Below are 23,274 nucleotides of genomic sequence, written 5' to 3' on the forward strand. Positions count from 1 at the left end.
TCAAGAATTTGTTTTTAAAGTGCTCTTATTTTAAGAACACAATTTTGATGACGAATGTTCTTGACTTTAGAAACTTTGTAATTTTTCCAAGTGTTGAGTCAAATATTAGAGCAGCAAAAGTTTTCAGTAAAAGTTAAATGCGAATAGTAAGACAAAGATTTCTAAATTTACAATTTATCTTAATTAAAAGTCATCAGCTTTCTTTATTCACAATTAATAACATTTATAAACCCAATTGATTTACGTAATGCACTTCCTCAAGTGAACACTGAGATCAACTTACACACTTTGCATACAACCGGATAGACCTTGAGAATATTCTGTCAAGGTGATCCATATCGCTTTCCATACACGCTTTGAGAGTTTCCTCTGCAGACCACAAAGTCGCTGCCAATGCAGTTCCCAAAGACTGCAGCAGAGACTTATGCTCAGATTACCACACACTCCATGCTCAAAGTTCTTTTGGGCTTTTGGTAAGACGATGCTTTTCCTTACGTCTCAGGAAGCTGTAAATTAGCTTAGCTGACGCACGACTTTAGCAATTTAAATAAGTTGCAAAATGAGAGAGATTATTATGTATAAATTTGGGGAATTATTTAAGAATAAGGCTTAAAATTCTTTTTCAATGCATTTTTTTTTTATTAAACTAACTATTTGAACTCAGCTGTGCATTAGACTTAAGCATGTAATTTTGGTTTAAGCAGTATTTTATCGTTATTTTAAAGGGTATCACCTAGTTGAGTTTGCAGGCTTTAATTTACCGTGTGAATGCAAATAACTCATTTTTAAACCTGCTATCCATGGGGTGGAAGGGTTTTATAACTCTGTGTCGGCGGGAAAAGTACATATGAATATAAAAGGGTGAAGAAGGCATCTACAATGGAGGTTTAGCTGCTTTGGTTGACAATTTGAAATGTTTAATACTCTATGGTATATTTCTAATGTAGTACATCATTGAAATACCAAATATAGTATTCGGTATATACTGTATATATGTGGTATATACTCTATGGTATATTTTGAATGTTGTACTTCATTGATATACCAAATATAGCATTCGATATTTAGTACTTAATTGACCAAATATCGCATTCTGTTTTTTTTTTTTAGTGTTTTTGTGGTATATACTATACTTCATTGATATACCAAATATTCGGTATTTAGTACTTCATTGACCAAATATCGCATTCTGTTTTTCTTAGTATTTTTGTGGTATATACTATACTTCATTGATATACCAAATGTTCGGTATTTAGTACTTCATTGACCAAATATCGCATTCTGTTTTTTTTTTGTTAGTATTTTTGTGGTATATACTATACTTCATTGATATACCAAATATTCAGTATTTAGTACTTCATTGACCAAATATCGCATTCTGTTTTTTTTTTTTTGTTAGTATTTTTGTGGTATATACTATATGGTATATTTTGAATGTGGCACTTCATTGATATACTCTATGGTATATTCTGAATTTAGTACTTCATCGACATACCAAATATGGCATTCGGTATTTTTGTGGTACATACTCTATGGTATATTTTGAATGTACCACTTCATCGATACATAAAATTATGACATTTGGTATTTTAGCACTAAATTTAGTACTTAATCGATATACCGAATATGTCAATCGGCATTTTTAGTATTTTGTGGTATTTTATTTGGTATATTTTTAGAATAATATCGAACACACTAAACTGTAGCCTTCTTACTTATTTGTCAAAGCTTTTGAATAGCGTGCTTAAAGTACCTTGGAATCCTTTTACAGGGTATCTAATAGTCGCAATTCGAGTTCTAAATATTAAGTGTATAACTTTTTTCTTTTCTATTTACATATTACCATAAAAGTAACAATGCAATGTGATTACAGGGTAACTGACGCGTCAAATACTTTTCGATTCATTACAGGGTAGCTGCAAGTCAAGCAAATCATGCAGCATGCAGCACGCTGCTCTGTGGTTATCAACTTTCAATTGCCGCTGCCAAATTCTGCTGAGTGTGTCTGAGTTTAGTTTTCGTAATCGGATGAGAAAATGAGAGAGAGAGAGAGAGAGAGAAAGCGCAAGAAGGCGACAAAGTCTGGGATGGAAAATGCAGACGAGGTGAGTTTTACAGTTAATCGTAGTTTATCATGATTGCCAGCTCCCTCTTTCACACTCCACATGTGTGTGTGTGTGATATTAGATGTTGTGTGGGTGAGGATTTCCTGCAAGACGAAATTAAAAAATCGCCTGGCGTTCACCACCAACAAGAACAACAACAAAAGAATTGACAGCAACTCTTTTTGAAAAAGTTCTTCGGAGTCTTTTTAACTAAACGTTTTCAGTTACTGTTGCTGCTGCTGCTGTTGTTGTTATTATTTTCGAGTGTGTGTTGACGACTGTCACGTTCCCTACATAAATATCCATAAAAAGTAATGCTCACATCCGTCCGGATGAAATGCGTTCGTGTTCGGGATGAGAGACAGAGAAAGAGAGAGAGAGGGAGATGGCAAAGATTGTTTTTTGAAAAAGATTCTTCAACACTTTCGTTCGGTCAACTCTCAATTCTCAGCTCTCGAAAGGCATTGCACAGTGTCATAAATACAAGTAATAAACGATAAGATAACGTACCATAAACAGCAACAACGAACGTCAAGGAAGCACTGAATTGAGAATTGAAGCATCCGCTGGTCGACTGCTCAAATACCCTTACCAGCTAGAAGAGTCTGACGATATAATTCTTTCAAATTATCTTCACTCAATATTGCTATCAATAGCAAGTTTATTTCTGTCGGAGGTTTAATTGTAAAGAATTTAGGTCACAATAATATAAATTAAAACAAATAAGAAAGTCGATCACACTCCACTATGAGATATTGCTGTACTACAGATATACTAAATAAATACTAAAAATACTGAAATATATAAAGTAATTGGTGTATTGATATACTACTACATTCAAGATATACCATAAAGTACTAAATATTATAGATTGTCAAAGCAACTAACACCATATTGCAGTAGGCGTGCCCGAAGCAAAATAATATCCTTCTACTCTATGACCAACGACCGTACTAACTAATTTTATGGGAAGGATATTGCACTTCGCAGTTCCAAGATATAAGATTCTTGTTTTAGGAAACAAGAACAAACATTTTGAAATTTGGGATCTCTTTTTGAAAGAAGATTCTTAAATTTTAAAAGAAGATGTTGTTTAAAGTAGATTACAAAACTTGATTTGTAAAAGCCCTCCGTTCTGAAAATACAAATCTTCAAAATAGTTCTAAACAAGACATTGTTTTAAGACTTTTTCAAGATTTTTCTTTTAAGAACGAAGAGTTCGTAAATCAAATATTTGTAATTTACTTTTCAATCTACATATATATTTTTTCCTCTGGGAAACTCATTGTTTTAATCAATTACTTTATTTAATGTTGTTTATTTAAGATTGTTGGTCAAACTGTGTATATAAGCTAGCATACCCGTTGCCTAAGTAGAGTGCAATAACAATTTGGTTTTGCGGCATTCACACGATCTGTGAGCAAATTCAAATATAGATACTATAATCACAAACACTATTTACCTGGGATGCCGATGACGATGACGATGACGATGGTAATGATGATGTCAATGTTGATGCCCCATGCCCACAGCATGGTTACAGATAGATAATCATATTATGTAGGAGAAGGGGAAGAGAGAGAGAGAGAGTAACGGACAAATAGATACGAACGTTCTTTGGCTCAATTTTTGAGTCAAGACAAACAAATTCGATTGACTTTGCTAACTGATAACGACACATGCAGGTGTCCAGGTGTCTTGTGCAATGGAAATAGTGACGAGAGAAAGAGAGAGATCCCAGTTTAGTCCCGCGCTTCAGTTGATTCAATATTTGGCCAGCTTATCGAGCACCCACATAGACCACAGAGAGTACCAGAGTTCTGTGTGATGTGTCAATAAAGCAAACTCGATTCCTATTCCTATCATAGATCAACAAATTCTGTGTGTGCACGCGCTTGTGGGAAATTGTGTTGGGATTGTTAAGCCTTTCTAACTGGATGCCACGCAAATAGGGAAATGGGTGAACGGGCAGATGGCCCATTAGATAGATGAACTGATTTATCTAGCTATACACATATATGTATATACATATATATAAATGAATGCTACCTCTTTGTAATTATGAATATTCTATATTATTTTAGATAGAAAGCATTTATTGTTACTACTATAATAGGGTTGAACTTTTGTGATATTGAAGTTAGCATCGTACAATATTAACTACAGTGTTTATAATTCCTAAAAATTAGGTTACGATCAGAGAAAAATGTTTGACTTTTGTACTTTTGTATGGCAAGAAACGCTTTTTGCAATCCTTTGGCATATTTTGAATGTAGTACTATATTAATATACCAAATATAGTCTTCGCCGTTTTTAGTACATTCGTTGTATATTTTTTTTAAGTATATTTATTGTATATTTTAAGAATAAAACCTCACAGTTCGAATGTAGCTTTCTTATTTGTTTACATAATGGTATATTTTGAATATAGTACTATATCGATATACCAAATATAGCATTTGGTATATTTTTGATATTTTTGCTGTAAAATTTAGGTATATTTTAAGATTGTTTTGCTTTAGGTATCGAATGGCTTTCTTACTTATTTACTCTATGGTATATTTGGAGAGTAGTACTATATCGATATACCAAATATAGCCTTCGTAATATTTTAGTATAAATTCTCCTTTTATCTCCTCACATTCAATCAATAGAACAATCAATATAACAACTATTTCTCTATCAATATATATAGAAGACAATTTATTGCATTTTAAATAATATATTGATGCACTTTATGAGTAGTTGGCTGTCTCTTCTCTCTTCAATTCTCGTTCAATATTTCCAATGAGTTGTAAAACTTCCAAGGTTGACAGTAGATGGCGCCAACGTCAATTGACTATGTATATATTTAATATTGAATCTCGTTCGCATAACTCGACTAATTAACTGCAGCGAAGGTTCTTGGTTCTTGAACGCGTTTCGCATTCGTGTTAGCCACATGCAATGCCAAATGGCAAGTCAAGCCAAGTTAAACTGTGCACATCCGCCCACCCAACAACCGAACACCCCTTAACACATTAAAGACTTGAAAGACTTTAAAGACTGAAGACTGAAGTGAAGACTGAAGACTCGTCTCCAGCCGCCCGATTGAACGATGATGACTCATTTGGCGATGCCTTGAGAAATCAGTGAAGCAATCGAACAGCTCAAGTCAAGGGGAGTTAACATCCTCCTAAAGAGCAATTATACGTACGGTATTATTGTATTGTATTGTATGTATTATTATTATTGTTATTGGATTCTTGGGTTTTAGTTTAATTCAATTAAAAGTCGATTCGCAATGAATCAATGTTGAAGTTATTAGAGCGCTGAGAGTTTGCAAGCGCAGCTAAAACGAAGTCATTGCTAAAACTCTAAAAGACAATTAAATTAAACAATTATTTTATAAATAATTATAGATATTACAGTGAAGCTACGTTTATGAAGAAGTAGAATATAATACATTTATTCCTGTCTGTCCGTCTACGCTTTTGAAGACGGATTTCTCAGTGATTTCTTAAATCAGATCAATTAAATTTATTTTGCATGTTTCTACAAGTATTAGTAAATAAATGTAGATATTACAGACTGTAATTTACAGTGAAGCTAAGATTACGAATAAGTAGAATCTAATACATTTATCTCAGTTTGTCTGTCTGTCTGTCCACGCTTATGAAGACTGATTTCTCAGTCACTTTATAAAGCAGAGTAATCAAATTTAGTGTGGATATTTCTGCAGCTATTAATGAATAATAATAGATATTCCATTGAAGCTAATTAAAAAGAAGTACATAGCTATTGCATTTAACCCATTCTGTCTGTCCACGCTTTTGAAGACTGATTGCTCAAAGATTTCTTAAAGCAGTGTAATCAAATTTAGTATTAATATTTCTACAATTATTAATAAGTAATTTATAAAGAAGTAGCTCATATATTTATCTCATTTCGTCTGTCTGTCTGTCCACGCTTTTGAAGACTGATTGCTCAGTGATTTCTTAAAGTAAAGCAATCAAGTTTAGTATGCACATTTTTAGAATAAGGACACATCAAGTTGCATCCACAAAAGTTAATAAATCGTAGGTTGATTTAATTTATGCGTTTATCTGCCGCAAACAGAAGGTTCCACCGTACCGCGTGTCAGTCTGCGTTAGCGTTAGGCACATCATATAAATTGTATGCCCATTGGGTCGGGGCCAACAAACCCATTTAACCTACAAGTGGCCAATGTCTTGAGCTGCGTCCGTTTAATTATGGAAAATGATCGCGGCAAAGAGCATTTCCTGTCGCATTGTCATTGCCTCGATATCTCGCTCTCTCTCTCTCTCTCTCTCTCTCTCTCTCTTTGAGTTTGCGCACACAAAGTCCATTTTAAGAGGTAGTCGTTATATGTAGTCTCCCCTTCCCCTCCACCCAGCCAACTACTTACTTACCTACTCCTCCACCCATATGGCACACACAAGCAGAGAGACATCGCTTATCTTTTGTGTTCGAGTATTTCTTCATTTGGCCTGTCTTTGGGGTCTCTCGTCTTTCACTTTGATAATTTCTCCGCACTTTGGCGGCAAGCCATTGCCTATAGCCCATTGCCCATGGCCAGTGAACAGAATGAAACAGAGTGAATGGAGTACTCAATGTACTCACAGTGCCCATTGCCCATTGCCCATTGCCCATTGCCCATTGTCCGATGTCGAATGCCTTTGTCTGGGTCTCTGATTTGCTCTTAGAATTTTAAATAGGCTGCTCAGATCGGTCTATTGAACAGAAAATCTGGCTGCCTGCCCAACACAGTCCAAATTTGTGTGTGCCTAGCCTCCGTGTCTTGAGCAAATGGCTTTTTTCTTCTTCTCTTCTTCTTCTACTACTACTTCTTGTTCTTGTTCTTCTTCTTTTCCTTCTTTCTTGATCGCTTCAGACAGGAAACTTTGCCTAGAGATCCAAAAGTGATAACCAACTACAGAAGCTAAGAGATCTCAATCAAATCAGAAAGAGTAGATTTTGTTCATAACGTGTGCCAGATCACTTTTTAAAAGGGTTATTTCGAATTCAAGGAAATTTAGATCTAATTCTCTAAATTTGGTATTTGAAATTTGAAGTACATATCTCTTAACTTAGCCACAACTTTGTATTCATTTATTAATTTAGGTTTTTTGTTTCAGGCATTTCAGGAATCACTGAAAAACTATTTGCAACTTATTTAACAACAACAATTTGCAATTCATTGATCGGTAAGTCGATTACAATCTATCTATATTACGTCTGTGAAAGGGGTTCTTTGGAATCACTCAAAAAGATTGAAACATTGTAGACAATATTTACGACGCTGCAGATTTATCCGTCTGGATAATAAAATGCAACGACTCGGGATGGTTATAGCCAGCAAAAGAAGAAGAAGAAGAAGCTGTAGAATATTAGAGGCAAAAGGTAGTTAAGGCAAACGAATCGTCAAACGTGTCAAACATAAAAAAACAAAGACGTCAAGACTTGCTTAGATCAAAGGTAAAGACAAAGGCGTGGGCGTGAGCAGTGAGAGATTGAGAGAGCGAGAGGGAGAGGGAGTGAGAGCATCATTACGAGATCCTCTTGAGCGAGAGAGAGAGAGAGCCATTTCCTTTTTGGGGGCACTTGACACTCGAGCAGAGGGGGGAATGGGAATGCTGCGTTGCTCTTGGCATACTAATTGGCATTTGGAGCTGAGTCTGTGTGCCATTAAATTTGGTACTTGATGGCAGGAGAAGTGAAGTGAAGAGAGAGAGAGAGAGAGAGAGAGAGAGGATGATCATCATCAGCGTTGATCATGAGCATGATCATTCAACATGTTTGTTTGTCGTTGCCATTTTGAGGTCGTCTCTTGTCGCATCGTCGTCTCTCCGCACAATTTAATGGCCCCTGTCAGCCCGCTCATCGTGCTGCATACTAATTGTATGATTTGGCTTTGCCGGATGATCTGTGCATCCGATTCCAAAACCAAAACCGATGCGATGCGATGCGATGTGATGTGATGCGTTAGGCAAGCCTCAATGTGAGAGGCCTCTTAACTTAACTCAACTGCGACTCTGACTCTGACTTCGACTCGCATCTTCCTTTTCTCTGCCACCGACCGCCTACACTCTTCGGCCTCTTCGGTAGCTGCGTTGCGTGGGAATCACTTAAACAGGCAAAACAGCTACCAAAAAAAAAAAAACGAAAAAAACAAAAACATCAAAACAAATTTCAGTCGAAAATGTATTTTATGTGGAAAACGTGAGGATGCCTACTCGCTCCATCTCGCTCAAGCATCTCTCTCTCTCTCTGTCTCGCTCTCTGTGATTTTTGGGCTTATTTATATGCCAGTCGAATCATCAATGGCCCTCATAATATGCGCACGCCAACTGACATTCACCGACGACATCGTCGACGACTTCGACTTCGACTTCCACTGCGACTATTTTTTTTTTATACCGATTCCAATTCCGATTCCGATTCCGATTTGGTTTCGGATTTGGATTCGGTATTCGAAGTTTTGTTTTTTGTTTTCGTCATTGTTGAGGTGACATAATGAAAACAAACAACACTGATTGCTATCGCTGAGTACTATCGACTTGCAGAGACCCTTTACTAGAATTATATGAATTTTCTAGTTGTTGATTATTTCTGTCATTGCTTTTTAAATGAGGACTAGTCACAACTATTGGCCTTGAGTTAAGGGGGAAGTTATCGATATTGTATATTGTAGAGATAACATATTTGAAACAAACAACACTTAGTACTATCGACTTACAGAGACCTTGTTTAGCTCTAGAATAATGTGAATTTTCGATGATTGGTTTTGAAATGAAGTTTAGACAAAACTACTGTTTTTGAGTTAAGAAAAATATGCTTTGAATCACCTGTAATTATCAAATGGCTTTTATTTAAAATATTAATGTAATACATACGATACGAAGTATATCATGATCAAGATATTATATCGTGATTGTTATGCAGTCGCATCACTTTTTGCAAATAGTCCTTGGACTAGAATAGCCTTCGAGTACAAACATTCCTTTGCGTTCAGCACTGAAGAGTTATAGTCGAAGTGTTGTAGTATGTAGAGTATGCTCGACTTTAAGATGCCCCGTAGGAAAGTTATAAGATTGGACTTGTTGTTGTTGTTGTGTTTTAGATACTCTGTATATTTTGAGTACCTATTACTTTAAGCACAATGTTCTGTTCTCACATACTGTGACGTTTTTTTTGGATACACTGTCAATTTTAAATACTTATTACTTTTGACACAATGTTCTGTTCTCACATACTGTGATCTTTAAATACCCTGTAATTTTGGCAGAATGTTGCGTACATCTAAAATTTCTTCATTTTTGAGCAACTTAATAGATAATTTGTGCTTCTAGTTAGCTGATGCTTGTTATTGTTAAGCTTGTTATATGAGCTGTTGTATTTGGTTCTCACATACAGGATACCCTGTAAATTTTGTGTAACTATTACATTTACACAATGTTGCATACTTCTAAAATCCCTTCAATTCCCTTCTAGATAGCTGATGCTATGATGTTATATACTCCACTTCACTATAAGAGACTAAACCACCCCATTGCGTTGCTGTGTATAGGGTATAGGGTAGACACACGCTGTGACAGATAGCCAGAGATACGCACTTGAACCTCAGGCGCGTGAATGTGAGTACCGTTGTTGCTGCTGCGGCAACAGCAGAGCAACAACAGCAACAACAACACATCCTGAAAGAGGTCAAGTGATTGCCCAATGCTGGCTCAGTTTCTGTCGCAGTCTCTGCCTTGGTACTTGTAGCCACTCTTGTATCTCATTGTGTTTTCTCATCAGGTGCCGTTGCTGATGTTGATGTTGATGTTGCTGTAGATGTTGCTGTTGCTGTTGCCATCAGCGTTGCCATCACCGTTGAAATATGATCCACATTGTGTATGCATGATCGTATGATCGTCCAATGTCCATTGTCCAATGTCCAATGTCCGTTGTCCCAATGTCCATTGTCATCATCAGGCAGCATGTTTCACGAGACTTGACACAACAACCGTTTCATATAGTTTCAACTCGTTTCGTTTCGGATCGATCAACGAATCATCCCCCAACTACTACGCATGATCATCACCATCCCTAATTTAATCCCAGACTGCTTGGGATGCGACGTGATCAGTTACCATTCTCCTGTTGTTGTTGTTGAGGGCATCCTGAGGAAGTCAGGTGCCTAATTGTTTCCGTTTATTGTCGCCAGTTCACAGTTTTTTCTTTTTTTTGTTGCTTGTTCGCTTGTTTTTTCAACACTTTGTTCTTTTTTTGTATTGTCGTCTTATTGATTTCATTTGCCGCTTTGTGTGGTTTGCGTTAGCGACACCTGATCTCGATTGATAAGCTGGAGTCGAGTCTTCTACAACTTCTACTTGATCTCTGCTGCTCTTTTTTCGTCAACCACTTTTTCTGGCTGTTGAGTCTGAGTTGTAACCTTTTGACATGCCAGCAATGATGGGAGAACCAAGCCAGTTAGGCTTGGGAATCTGCAAGCGTAGGGTTTCTGCAGCTACACTTTCCTTCTTCATCTTTTTCTTCAGGTTGTCAGCCGAGTTCAATGGAACTTTCCAAGGAATTTTTGAACTCTAGATATAGTATATCGTAGGGGAAACAATTTAAATTATGTAAAACTAAGTACACGCATTTTCCAAGAAATTAAACTCCAATTGTCAGTGGTCTATTTCTTTTTTGAGGATGCCACACAAATGCGTTTAGGTCAAAGTTTTTCCTTTTTTAGAATATTCTTCCTTGTTCCTCTTTTCTTTTTATTTTATGTACTGCTATAAACCAATTATCTTCTTCAATTTTTAATGAGTTTCGTTCAAGAATATTTATGTAATGTACGATTTTTATACTCGGTAATCGTAGGGTATTATAATTTTGTGCCTTCTTCTGGCATATATTTCACTCTATGATATATTTTCAATTGTATCAATTATAGATTATAGTATATTTTTAGTATTTCTGCAGTACCGCACTGATTTACTTTTACTCCCAATGTTGAGCTCTATATGATATATACTATAACAATATACGTTATATGCTAGTATTTTTACGGTATATTAATTTGGTATATTTTAAAATTAATACCGCACTGTTTTACTTTTATTTACAATGTTGAGCTGTATGTGATGTGATACATACTATACCAAATATACATTTTGGTATATTTTAGTATTTTTACGGTATGTCTATCTGGTATATTTTAAGAACACTATGGAACTGTTTTGCTTTATTCATAATGTTGAGCACTATATCAATATACCAAATAAAGTTTTTGGTATATATTAGTATTTTACGGTATAATAATTTGGTATATTTTAAAATTAATACCGCATTGTTTGGCATTTATTCTCAGTGTTGCGTACTTCTTTCTATATTCAACATTCCACATAAAGTTTTGGTATATTTTTAGTATTTTTGCGGTATAATAATATTATAAAAATGAATAAAACACTGTTTTGCTTTTATTCACACTCCACTGTAGCTTTCACACTTGTTTATACATTCATCGGTTGTCTGTATATCTCAAAAAAAAAAAATACTAAAAACTATCTTAAATGATTCGGTGAAGAAACTTTTTAGCTTTACTTATCTGATAGCACAAAGTAATTGGAAGCAGCAGAAATTGCTATTGAGGAGATTGGAATATTGAGAATTGCATTGGAAATGCGATATGTCAACGGGGATGTTTACATATGTGTGCTCATTAAGGTAACAGAGTCAGAAAGAAGATAGTATTGCATAGATAATAATGTGAATTTGTTTTTGGGTGAAGCTTTCCCACTTGATATGCCACATTGGATTATTCAAATTAATACGCTAAGTGCTGTGCTATAAGAATATCTTTTACGAATTGGAGCAAAACCGACTTCGCTGACAAGTGTTAGAGATAAGAGCATTCAGTCAGAGGGGTGATGAGGGGGGGGAGGAGGAGGAGGTTGCCTCAATTGCAGTTTTGACTTGGGACTTGTTTACCCAGGTACAAGTACAATTTGGTCGATAAAGAGCAGACGACGAAGACGGGACAAGACAATTGACACGCTGCATGCTAATTGGAAAATGGAGGCGCGTTTTCATTTAATGAACCCAACCAAAAAGCTAGACGCGAAAGCAAAGCAAAGCAATGGAAACCAAACCAATCCAAGTCAACTGAACTCAACTCAACTCGTAAATGTTGGGCGCTTTGTCTAATTAACATAAAATTAACTTATAATCATTGCGCCAATTGTCGCCACAGACTTCAAAAAAAGTAAAAAACACTCGCAACATGAAACCCACAAAAGCGGGTTAGAGTGAGAGCGAGAGAGCGAGAGAGAGAGGGAGAAAGAGCACGAAAGAAAGATAAACAACGGAAAAACTGGAGCAAAATGGGCTGTGTGTGTGTGAGACCGTGGGAAACGGCGAGATTAATTTTATTTTAATTATTTTATCAAAACGTTTGCGGCTCCTCTGCGCGTCGCGTCGCGTCTTTCTTTCTCTCGCTATTTGACAGTGGCTGCGACTTTTGCATACACTAACCAGATATCGGGCATAACGGCTATTGCTCTTATCATTTGTGTATAAATTTCGAATTCGAGGTCAGATCTTGACAACTATTAGCGTTCCTTTTTTGCTGAAATTTGACAATTGCGCTTATGAAACTATGATTTGTAGCATTATAAAGTGGTATAGATTGAATCACATAAATTGGGGGTAAAAAACTAAATATTTTAAAGATTATTGTGGAGAGAATTCAGAGTTAGCGTACAAAGCATGGGAGTATATATTTGGACTGTGTTTGGTTGATATAATAATAGGAATATATTAAAGAATTAGTTTGTGTTAGAAAAGATAATAGTTTATTGTTAATAAAGAACTTAGAGTGGGAGAATTAAAATTAAACTAGACAAAATTTAATTTTGATTCAGAGTTATTGTAAAAACCATCGATATATATATTTTTAGAAATGTATTTAGAAATGATTAAAGAAACACCTAAAGTACAATGGAAATGAAACAATTTAATCTTCAATTCAATTTAGGTAAGAGTAATAGATTATCATAGAGAGAGAATTGAGAGCATCGCTGATTGTGTTTGATTGGAATAATATTGTCGAAAAATATATTTGGTTTGTGGTAGAGTGTAAAATATTATTTAGAAATGGTGAAAGAACATCTTAAACTAGATAATCTTCAATTCAAGGTAGGTAAATATAGAAAGAGAATACAAAGCATCCAGAAATATGTTTTAAGGAATGCAAGAAAAGTATTTAAAAATTATTACAGAAATAGAAATTGAAACTAGATAATGTTTAAATAAATTTAGGTAAATATCTAGTTAGTGTATTTGCTGCTTCGGTGTGTCAAATTTGCAGTGTTGTTTCATGTTTTCTTGGCATTTTATTACATGAGTTATTTGACTGGCGATGTATTATCAAGCGACTTGTGAGCTGTTAGCTGTTCAGAGTGACGATGGAGAGTGACGATTGAAGAGTAGACAGTAGGGTGGCAGCGGGAGGGGAGAGGGGGAATCGAGAGTTGTCGGGCAGGTTGTGGGTAACCTCTGAATGGGTCTGCTCTGCTTTTTGTCACATAATGTGGCCCAGCAATTAAACGAAACGGCTTCGAATTAAGCCAAGTAGCTGTGACGGACTGCGCACTTTGCATACCAATTTGCTGCTGCTGCTGCGATTTGCCCACAAAACAACGAAATGAGGGCGAAATCGAAAACGAGAGTGCTACAAAAAAACGGAGAAGAGAAAGACAGAATGATGGACCACCAAAGTCAATGGGAACTGCAATTAAATGCATTTAAAAGTAAATGTAAAGCATGGATCTGTAACAAGTTCCCTAAAACACATAAAAACAAAACGAAAAACAAGAATGGGAAACATTCACCATAGTCATAAGAAGTCATAAAGGATGAACAGTAGCGCACAGTCCAACAAAAAAAGAAACACGAAATGTTGTAGAGCCTGTGTCATAACTTTTATGAAAATGATTAGAGCCGTAAAACGAGAACTGCAGCGGCGACTTACAAAGTGAGAGAGAACGACTCGAAGTTGGTCTAAACGGGTGGCCTAAAATCAGATATCAGATGAAGATCACTCGCTGCGCCGTCCGTCGGCTGCTTTTGGTCTCTCTCTCTCTCTTCCCTTGGAAGGAAATTGAGGAAACAGAGGAGAGGAACTGTCGTGTCGCTGCCTCAGCTTATCGCATCTTGTGAACAAATATTAAACATCTCTTGTGCCAGCTTTGACGCCGTTTAATATACAACTCTGTCTCTCTTTCTGTCTCACACTCACATATTTTGGCATCTCAGTCGCTTTTTCGTTGTTGACTCTTGGCGGCCTTTTGATCTTTGTGCTTTATCTGCTACACTCTGTGATGCTCCATATATCTACATACATATATGTTTGCCATATGTATATATATGTGTATATTCATCATTATGATCGTAAAGATGTTGGCAGGTTAATGTTGATCATCATTATGGCCGGAACTTGCCACATGCCAAGCTCATTGCGTGGCCAACATCTTTTTACGGCCTGTTGGTTCCTGTTTAACTGTTTAGCACTCGCTCTCGATAACGAATATCATTGTATTCAAAGAGACTGCAGATCATTTTGTGGGTTTGGCAATGTCAAAAGATCAGACGACACAGAAGATCAAATTTTGTGTGAGATAATGAAGCTGAAGATCACTTTTTAAGATCACTTTAAACAAAAAATAAGAAGATAGGTAAATTACTATAACAAAAGCAGGAATACTATAAACAATTTAAATTTATTTGTTTGATAGATCATTTTCGGCAAAGCAAATATGGAGATCATTTCGCAGAAGATGAAAAACTTGTAATTCAATTTGACGATCGCGAAAGTCTTGTAATTGACTTTAACGATCGCGTTTAAAAATGTTTTGGAAATTGGTTTAGCACTCGCTCTCGATGATGAATATAGTATTCAAAGAAACTGCAGATCACTTTGTGGCCAAAAGATCAGTAAAACACAAATCCAATTACACAGAAGATCAAATTTTGTGTAAGAAAATGAAGCAAAAGATCACTTTAAATAAAAAATAAACTTGATATTTGAGGATCGGTAAATGAAAAGCAGGAATAAACAATTCAAATTAATTTTTATGATAGATCATTTGCGGCTGAGCAAATATGAAGATCACTTTATAGAAGATCAAAGACGAACGCGTTGAAAAATGATTTGGAAGTTGTTGAAATGAAATGAATTAAATATATTGATTTTAGCCAATGAAAGAACAGATTTAATAGCCAGCAGCAACTCAACTCTGTAGATCACTTTAATAGACCTTAGACAAAGATCATTAAAAAAACACGCAAAAGATTAGGAATAAATAAATTGCTGATTTTCTTATGGACTGTGCAAGATTTGTTGTCATTCATGGATCATGGTGTGATCGAATGTCGCGTGTCATTTAGCGATCATTGGCGTTAATAAAAACAACAACGACAACAACAAGATCGGATAAGTACTTAAGCTGACGCATTACGTTGCGTATTAATCGGTTGACAACTTGCTTCGGGTTCAATTGGGTCAAAATCAGCATAAAAATCCGTATGTGATGGGCCGTTGATTTCAACGGATCGTATCGGATTGTATCGACTCGGATCGTATCGGATCGGATTGGATTGGATCGGATCGATCGCTTTGGTGGAACTTGGTCTGTGGCAACTTATTGCAATTGTAATGCGTTGAATATTGATGAGTGACAGATATTCAGATAGACGAAAAGGTTGCGAAGTCGCCACACAGACATACAAACACACACAGAGACACAGACAGAGAGAAAGAAGACTCATAAATGAGACAATATTAGTAGCTTGTACTAAAATGTGAGCTGCATATATTTTATTTACTCGCTTGGCGATTTACCTTGAAATTACAACTAGCACAAGCCAAGCTCTCTATAGTATTTTCCTTTGTATGTCCGATTTCCCACTCGAGGAAACGAAACCAGAAGACAGAAGCCAGAAGACATGCCATTAAAAAGTGAAATGAATGCTTGCAAATTTCGAAAATTTCAACACACGATGCCTAGATTTTTGACTAGGCCTACAAACAGACTGAACATAATTAAACTAAATAAAGTAAAGAGTGAAATTCTGTGAGTCTGACAGAGCTAAAGATGGGGGCGTGAGTAGAACTATCGCAAAGCAAAACGATCGTTGACAAAGCGAAACGGAAAATAAGTAGAAGAGAGGGAAATATATAAAATATTAATCGAAAAAGTACATATATCTAAATTTGTGATTAGCTAAACAGAAATAGGCATCTCCGACCCCATAAAGTATATAGCGTATATACAGCGTCAATCCGTTAAAAATTGTAAGAGTTATTTAAGATAAAAGTTGAAGGTTTTTTTTACTACGGGTCTTGCTTTGGCTGACAATCTGGTATATTTTGTACTCAATGGTATATTTTAAATGTAGTACTATGTAAATATACCAAATATAACGTTTTGTATATTTTTAGTATTTTTGACATATATTTCAAGAGTAATACCGCACTATTTTGCTTTTATTCAAAATGTAGAAAATATAGTCTGGTATATTTTTCAGTATTTTTGCGGTATATAAATTTTGGTATATTTTAAGAATAATAAGGCACTTTTTTGCTTTCATTATCTCACAGTCGAGCACACTCGATGTAGTACTGTGTCAATATACCAAATATAACCTTTTGTATATTTTTAGTATTTTTCGATAATAATATCACACTATTTTGCTTTTATTAAAAATGTAGCATATATAGTCTTTGGTATATTTTTTTTAGTATTTTTGCAGTACATAAATTTGGTATATTTTAAGAATAGTCGAGTACGCTCGATGTAGTACTGGGTCAATGTACCAAATATAGCCTGTGACATATTTTTAGTATTTTTGTGGTATATATTAAGAATAATGCCACACCGCTTAACTTTTATTCAAAGTGAGTAGCAAGTATCTCACAGTCGAGCACACTCGATGTAGTACTGTGTCAATATACCAAATATAACCTTTGGTATATTTTTAGTGTTTTTGCGGTAAATTTTAAAATTAATACGTAACTGCTTTGCTTTTATTCAAAAAGTATCTCGAAGTCGACTGTAGCTTTTTTACTTGTTCATTCCTATAATTGATATTGCATTAGTCAAACTGTACTTTAAGCTTATTTATTTTAACTTTGCGTTTTCAAGCTGAATCCAATGATTAATTCAGTGCATCAAACAAATAGTTTTAGACTTAGTTGTTTTTACTAGTATTATCAAAAGAATTGAATTACGTTTATATGTTTATTAGATTTGATCTTGAGGCGTAACCTTTTCGCTTTGGCTCCCCTTTCGCATCGCGTCTGTCTCTCTTTAGCTTAGCCTACCTCTGAGCTTCCCCTCATTGTGTGTGTTGTTGAACGCTGAATGTTTCGCGTGTTGTGCTTGCTGCTGATCTATGCAAATGAATCGAGTCGACAGACGACACTTTGCCCTATGGAGATACGAGCAGAACCTTCTCGTTGCCGTTGCTCCTCTATAACGATGTTGTGTACTTTTAAAATATGCAGAGACAGAGCAGGAGACAAACACAGAGAGAGAGAGAAAGCCAAAACCCAAATGAAATAGAATTATAGAATTGCCAATTGTCGTTGTTGAGGGCTAATCGAATTTCCGTTTCTGTTTCGGTTTCGGTTTCTGTTTCTGTTTTTTATCTGCTGCTGATGTTTTGATGTTGGTGTTGATGTTTATGCCGAGTTCACTAAGTGCTCCCAGTTTCACTAAAAACTCCATTGCGGGAAGTACTTCCTGTTGTCTGAAATTGTTTTCGAAAATGTTGCTGGAAATGTCTTAAATGTAAATGTAAATGACATTGGCATTTGCCTGACCTTCAATAAAGATGTCAACCGCAAAATGGGCACAACAACAACAACAACACACACACACATCAGGATCAAACTCAGTTCTCTCAGGTAGCTGGGCAGCTCATTAGGCAATCTCGGTTTAGCAATTTCCGCTACTGATCATGATCATTGCATTTATTATATGCACTTCTGTTCCGCTCCGTTCTGTTCTCTGTTCTGTTCGGTAGCTGACTCAGTTTCCTATCTCGCCCAAAATTTACCCACAACATGGGTAACTCAACTCACCAGGAGTTTTAACGCTGATTCATTTTGAACTACCTAAGCAAATTTGATATTAGTATTGATATTATCAATTTTTATGTTTATTTTAAATCATTAATTGATATTTCACTTTAATGAAGCGAGTATTTATATATGATAATAATGAATTAATGCATTGACATAAAATCCCTGACAAAGAAATTAAGGAATTGTAACAATAATATAAGTCATTAAAAAATGTTTTTAAAATTTAAGAGAGCACATACCTGACAAAGAAATTAATGAATTACTCTTATAAGTCATACTTCATCATAGCTCAACTAATCTTTCACAAACGTCTCTGATTATTGTTTTTATACACGCTACCCAATTTGGTATATTTCACTCTTTATATATAGTATTTGATATATTTGGAATGTAGTACTTTATAAATATACCGAATATAGAATTTGGTTTACTTTAAGTATTTTTGCGGTATATTAATGTATGTGGTGACACCTTCTGCCTGTTAGATACATTTTATGCTATCCCAAAGTTATAGAACATCCAAGACGATATACATATAAAAATTGTTGAATTTAAGATTATTTTGAACTCGTATGATATTTTGAATGAATATTTATATACCATATATGGCCGGTATATTCGGTATATTTATGTGGTGTATTTTTTGATTATGTTTATACTCGCTTTTCCACTCTATTATATATTCGGAATGTAGTATTCATATACCAAACATAGCCTTTAGTATATTTTTAGTATTTTTATACTCGATTTTGCATTCTATGGTATATTCGGAATGTAGTATGAATATACCAAACACAGTATTTGGTATATTTCTAGAATTTTTGTGATATGTTAATTTGGTATATTTTATAATCAATTACAGCACTGTTTTTCCTTTTATTCAACATGCGTAGCGAGTATCTACTAACTTAAATATTAATATTATATTAAATATTCATTCCAATAATTGATATTCAATTGCACTTTAAGGTTCTTTACTTTGCTAGTTCGAAAGAGTTTAACATGAATAGAAGATCCTCTTCTAGCTTGTCGTAATTGAATACTACGAATATACGAATTATAGACATACACTTCCTGCTCCCATTAAGCAAGGCTTTGGATAGTTGACGATAGGTCTGACTGTCAGACTTTCTGTGGCTGTCATTCGTGTCACGCCTGGCAAAGACACATTACGCGCTGTCATCTCTACGCTTAAGAGTCTTGAGAGTCTTCGACTCTCTGGCCATTTAACATTATATATTCAGTGCGTTCAGTTAGGTAATGTAAGATCTACACAACCACAAGATTTCCAAGACTACAACCATACAACGTTAGTTGTTGCTGCTGCTGTTGCTGATGTTTGCTGCTGTTGTTGAGGCATGGCACAGCATTTTAATATAGAAATTTTCTTATTATTTTTAGGCCAACGGCCTACAACGGCCCCGAGGCCTCCAACTGCGATGGCGATGTTGATGGCGATGGCGACGTCGTCGTCGTCGTCTTCGTCGAGTGCCAACATCAACAACATCCAATACACAAATTCCAATTGGAAACCAACGCCAAAGCCAATCAGACGAAAGCCAAACTATACAAAAGAGCTCTTTGCTGCAGAGTTGACTCGCGCAGCCACAGCAACAATCACAAGTCGAAGTCGAAGTCGCAGCCATTGAGCAGCCATCGACAATGCCACTGTCAGTCTGTCCGTCCGTCTCTCGTTTTTCTCGCTCTCTCTCTCTCTATCTCGCTTTTGCTTGCTGTCTCCCAATGGCAAGCACACAGTCCATAGATGGGGAGCTGTACCTCCTGCTCCCCCCTTCTTCAATCTTGACAGCTGGCGACAATTTGGTCAAAAAGAAAGTCGTTGTCGTTGTTGCTGCTGCTGCTGTTGGCTTATACCCTGTAAAAAGCTCTGCTCACTTGTTAGGCATGCCAATCAGTTAGGTGTGGAGTTAGAAATAATTTATTTATAAAAAAAAAATTAGATATAATTAAAAGTCTAAAGTCTTTGGCTTGAATTAGAAATTTACTTTGGCTTTAATTTGTGTTCATATTTTGCTTGTCTACTTTTTTTTTTAAGTTCTGGCCTTTTGATTATATTTTTCTGTTCTTAGAGAGATTTGCTTCGGCATCAATTTGTTAGACTTGTTCGAATTGTTTTAGCAAAGAATTTTATTTAAGAATAAGTATGCTTTATGTTTTTGCCTTACAGTTTTATGCTTCAACTTTTCACACTTAATCTCCATTAATTCTTCTTTATTTCTACTATTTTTAGTATATCGTTATATCTTAGTATGTGGTGGCATTTTTTCGGTATATTTTCAGCATAACATTCGGCAAATTTTAGTATTTTCTGGTATAGTTCTGTATAGTCTTTGGTATACTTTAGTAGTTTGTGGTATATTTTGACACACTCGTCGGTATATTTGTAGTTTTTTGAAGTAATATACTTCAATATATTTTTAGTATATTTTCAGAAAAATTTTAGCTTTCTTACTTGTTATTTTTTTGGTAAGAATTGTAAATTCTATGCAAAATTTGTCAAATGTTGATTAAAACTGAACATTTACTTCTTGTGTTTAGTTGACCCTCTTAGGGTATTGGCTAGTCGATGTAGTCTGCTGTGTGTCTTATGATTGGACCTTGGGCTTTGATTTTGGCTTTGGTTGTTGGCCCATCACTCATTGAAGATTGGCGTCGCAGCAGCAGCAGCCACGAATCAACATCGAATCAACGACAGCAGCGACTTCGACTTCGAGTTGGACAGCAACATATTGTTGTTGAGACTGAGCGAAGAGGGGGAGAAGTGAAGAAGTGTGGACTTATGCAGTTGGGAGAGCTGGTGGTTAATGGGGTACGACATCGCCATCGACATCGACATCGGTTGAGCCATCGTTTGGGCCATCGGTTGTCATGGCGTACGTTTGGCTTAAAGAAAACACACATCATGAATCTTTAATGAAGAATCACCAAGTTTGGGGGGGGCAAGCAACGCTGCTGGTGGGGCACGACCATAAACGTTGCCGCACATTTTCTTTTATTGAGCCGTAAGATTCGAATTGTTTGTGCTGCTCTTTAACGAGTAGTGGAAATACCCTGTCGCTAAACGACAACTTTAAAGAGTCGGACTTAGCTAAAAGATTTGTTATGAAAAGTTAGATGAAAGGTTAAAGAAGTTAGTTGCATAGAACTTTATGCTTTAATGTCGCGATCACTTAAAGAAATATTTTTGATTTCATTAAAGTTCAAGTTCAATACAGGGTCACTCCGAGTCGATCAGCTTTTGCTGTAGCATTCTTTCATGTTTTGAAGTTTTGTTGTTTTTGGTTGTGATTTCGTATTTGGCGCGGCGTTTGAACACCGGCAGTTGAAGAGGCAGCAGCCATAGCCACCGTGGTGATCGTGAAATTGCGGATCGCTAGAGTCGCCGCGCCGCCATCAGACATAACATATGTACATCTACGTAGGGCTCAGCAGCAGGTATTGATACCTGTGCTTAGCTGTGCCCATGTCGATGCCCATCATCATCATCATCATCGTGCACCCATCGCAATGTTAATGTATTTGGAAATCGTGATCGGCGCATTGAAAAAAAAAAAAACAGAATGGAGTGGAAAGCTAACACCCCACACACACACACACACACACTACGACGTGTGTATGCTTTGTTTCCGCAGTTGGCGATAGATATCGATAGCGATAGTGATTAAACTTGTCGAATTTCACTATTGTAGCATGTAGTTGCTTGATTCTTTCCGGTGATAATTTCGCAAACTATTGCAGTTTATCGTGTTAACGAATTTCACTATTCTATCGATAGTAAGGTTGATCGATATTTATTTGGTTTATCGGTTTATCGATATTTACTACATACTTAATAAAAGGAGCTAGAATTTCAATATTTGTTATTACATATTCGATGCTTTCAGGTCATGACTTCGATAACTTCTTCAGTTTATCGTTTCAATGGCAATAATTAGCCAATCTATAGTAAGGTTTATCGATATGCATTTTGAAGTGAAGTATGCAAATAGTATTTCAGTTCAAATTCTGGATTTGCTTTGTGTGTTTAATATCATTTTTGTCTGCCGACAATCGAGTTTTAAGTTATCGTTACGTTATCGATATGATAGGTAAATATTTTGACATTCTCTCTAACTTTTACAGCTTATCGTAATAACTAGCGTATTGATAGTAAGGTTTATCGATATTTAGTTTGTTCATTTGCAATTCTATATGTGCTTCAATGTGTATTTAATACTTACTATTCGATTGTCAGCAATCGATTTTTAAGTTATCGTTGTCGTTATCGATATCATTATAGGTAATTATTTTGCCTTTTGCTTTGCAAACTATTTCTGAGATTATTTTCGTAGCATTATTGATTTCCTCACCTGCTGATTGTTTGTTAGTTGACAATCGTCAATAATCGATCATCGATCAGTGATCGTTGATCGTTGATCGACTCGCAGAGATGCCCTACAAACACCAAGCGACAAAATCGTGTCTCTGCTGAGACGTGCGACAGCAGAAAGCGGTGGAGGCATCATCATAAAAGAAATTTATTGACAAACTATGCATTATTAAAAAATTATATGTACATGTGTTGTGTGGATTGTGGATTGTTGTTGCGGTGTTCGATGTGTTCGCTGTTCAGCTGCGTTTGAGATTTGTTTAATAATAAATTCATTATGCGAGACGAAGGCGGAGAAATTAAGCATGCATAGATATGTATGGGTTTTGGGTATGCTTTTTGAGTTTGAGTTTGAGTATGGGTATATGGGTTTGGGTTTGGGCTTGGATTTGGATTTGGATATGCGTATGGGCGCAATGCGATATTGATATTGGCTGGCGGTATGAACAAGAAGGTGGCCCATGGTCAACGAACTGGTTGGTGGACCGAGAAAGTTGTCTGCGCAAACGCACACGATTCTGACCCAAAAAAATGGAGACGACAAACATTAAATGTTCGTCGTCGTATGCAGCACAGACAAAAAAATGAGCAATTCCAAGTGATTTCATTATGATAATTGTAGAAATTAAGCAATTTATTGA

At 35.9% G+C, this 23,274-nt stretch overlaps 1 long non-coding RNA gene across 1 annotated transcript in view; it reads left to right on the forward strand.

Annotated features, from left to right (window-relative positions):
* Positions 1-23,274, forward strand: part of LOC132796126 (uncharacterized) — a 54,048-nt gene that overhangs the window by 27,662 nt on the left and 3,112 nt on the right. Inside the window, exons 4-5 of the long non-coding RNA XR_009633502.1 lie at positions 1,912-2,105; positions 7,244-7,312. This is a non-coding gene — a long non-coding RNA (uncharacterized LOC132796126). The remainder of the gene's footprint in view (positions 1-1,911; positions 2,106-7,243; positions 7,313-23,274) is intronic.

Source organism: Drosophila nasuta, chromosome X (genome assembly GCF_023558535.2).
Source record: "Drosophila nasuta strain 15112-1781.00 chromosome X, ASM2355853v1, whole genome shotgun sequence".
NCBI lineage: Eukaryota > Metazoa > Arthropoda > Insecta > Diptera > Drosophilidae > Drosophila > Drosophila nasuta.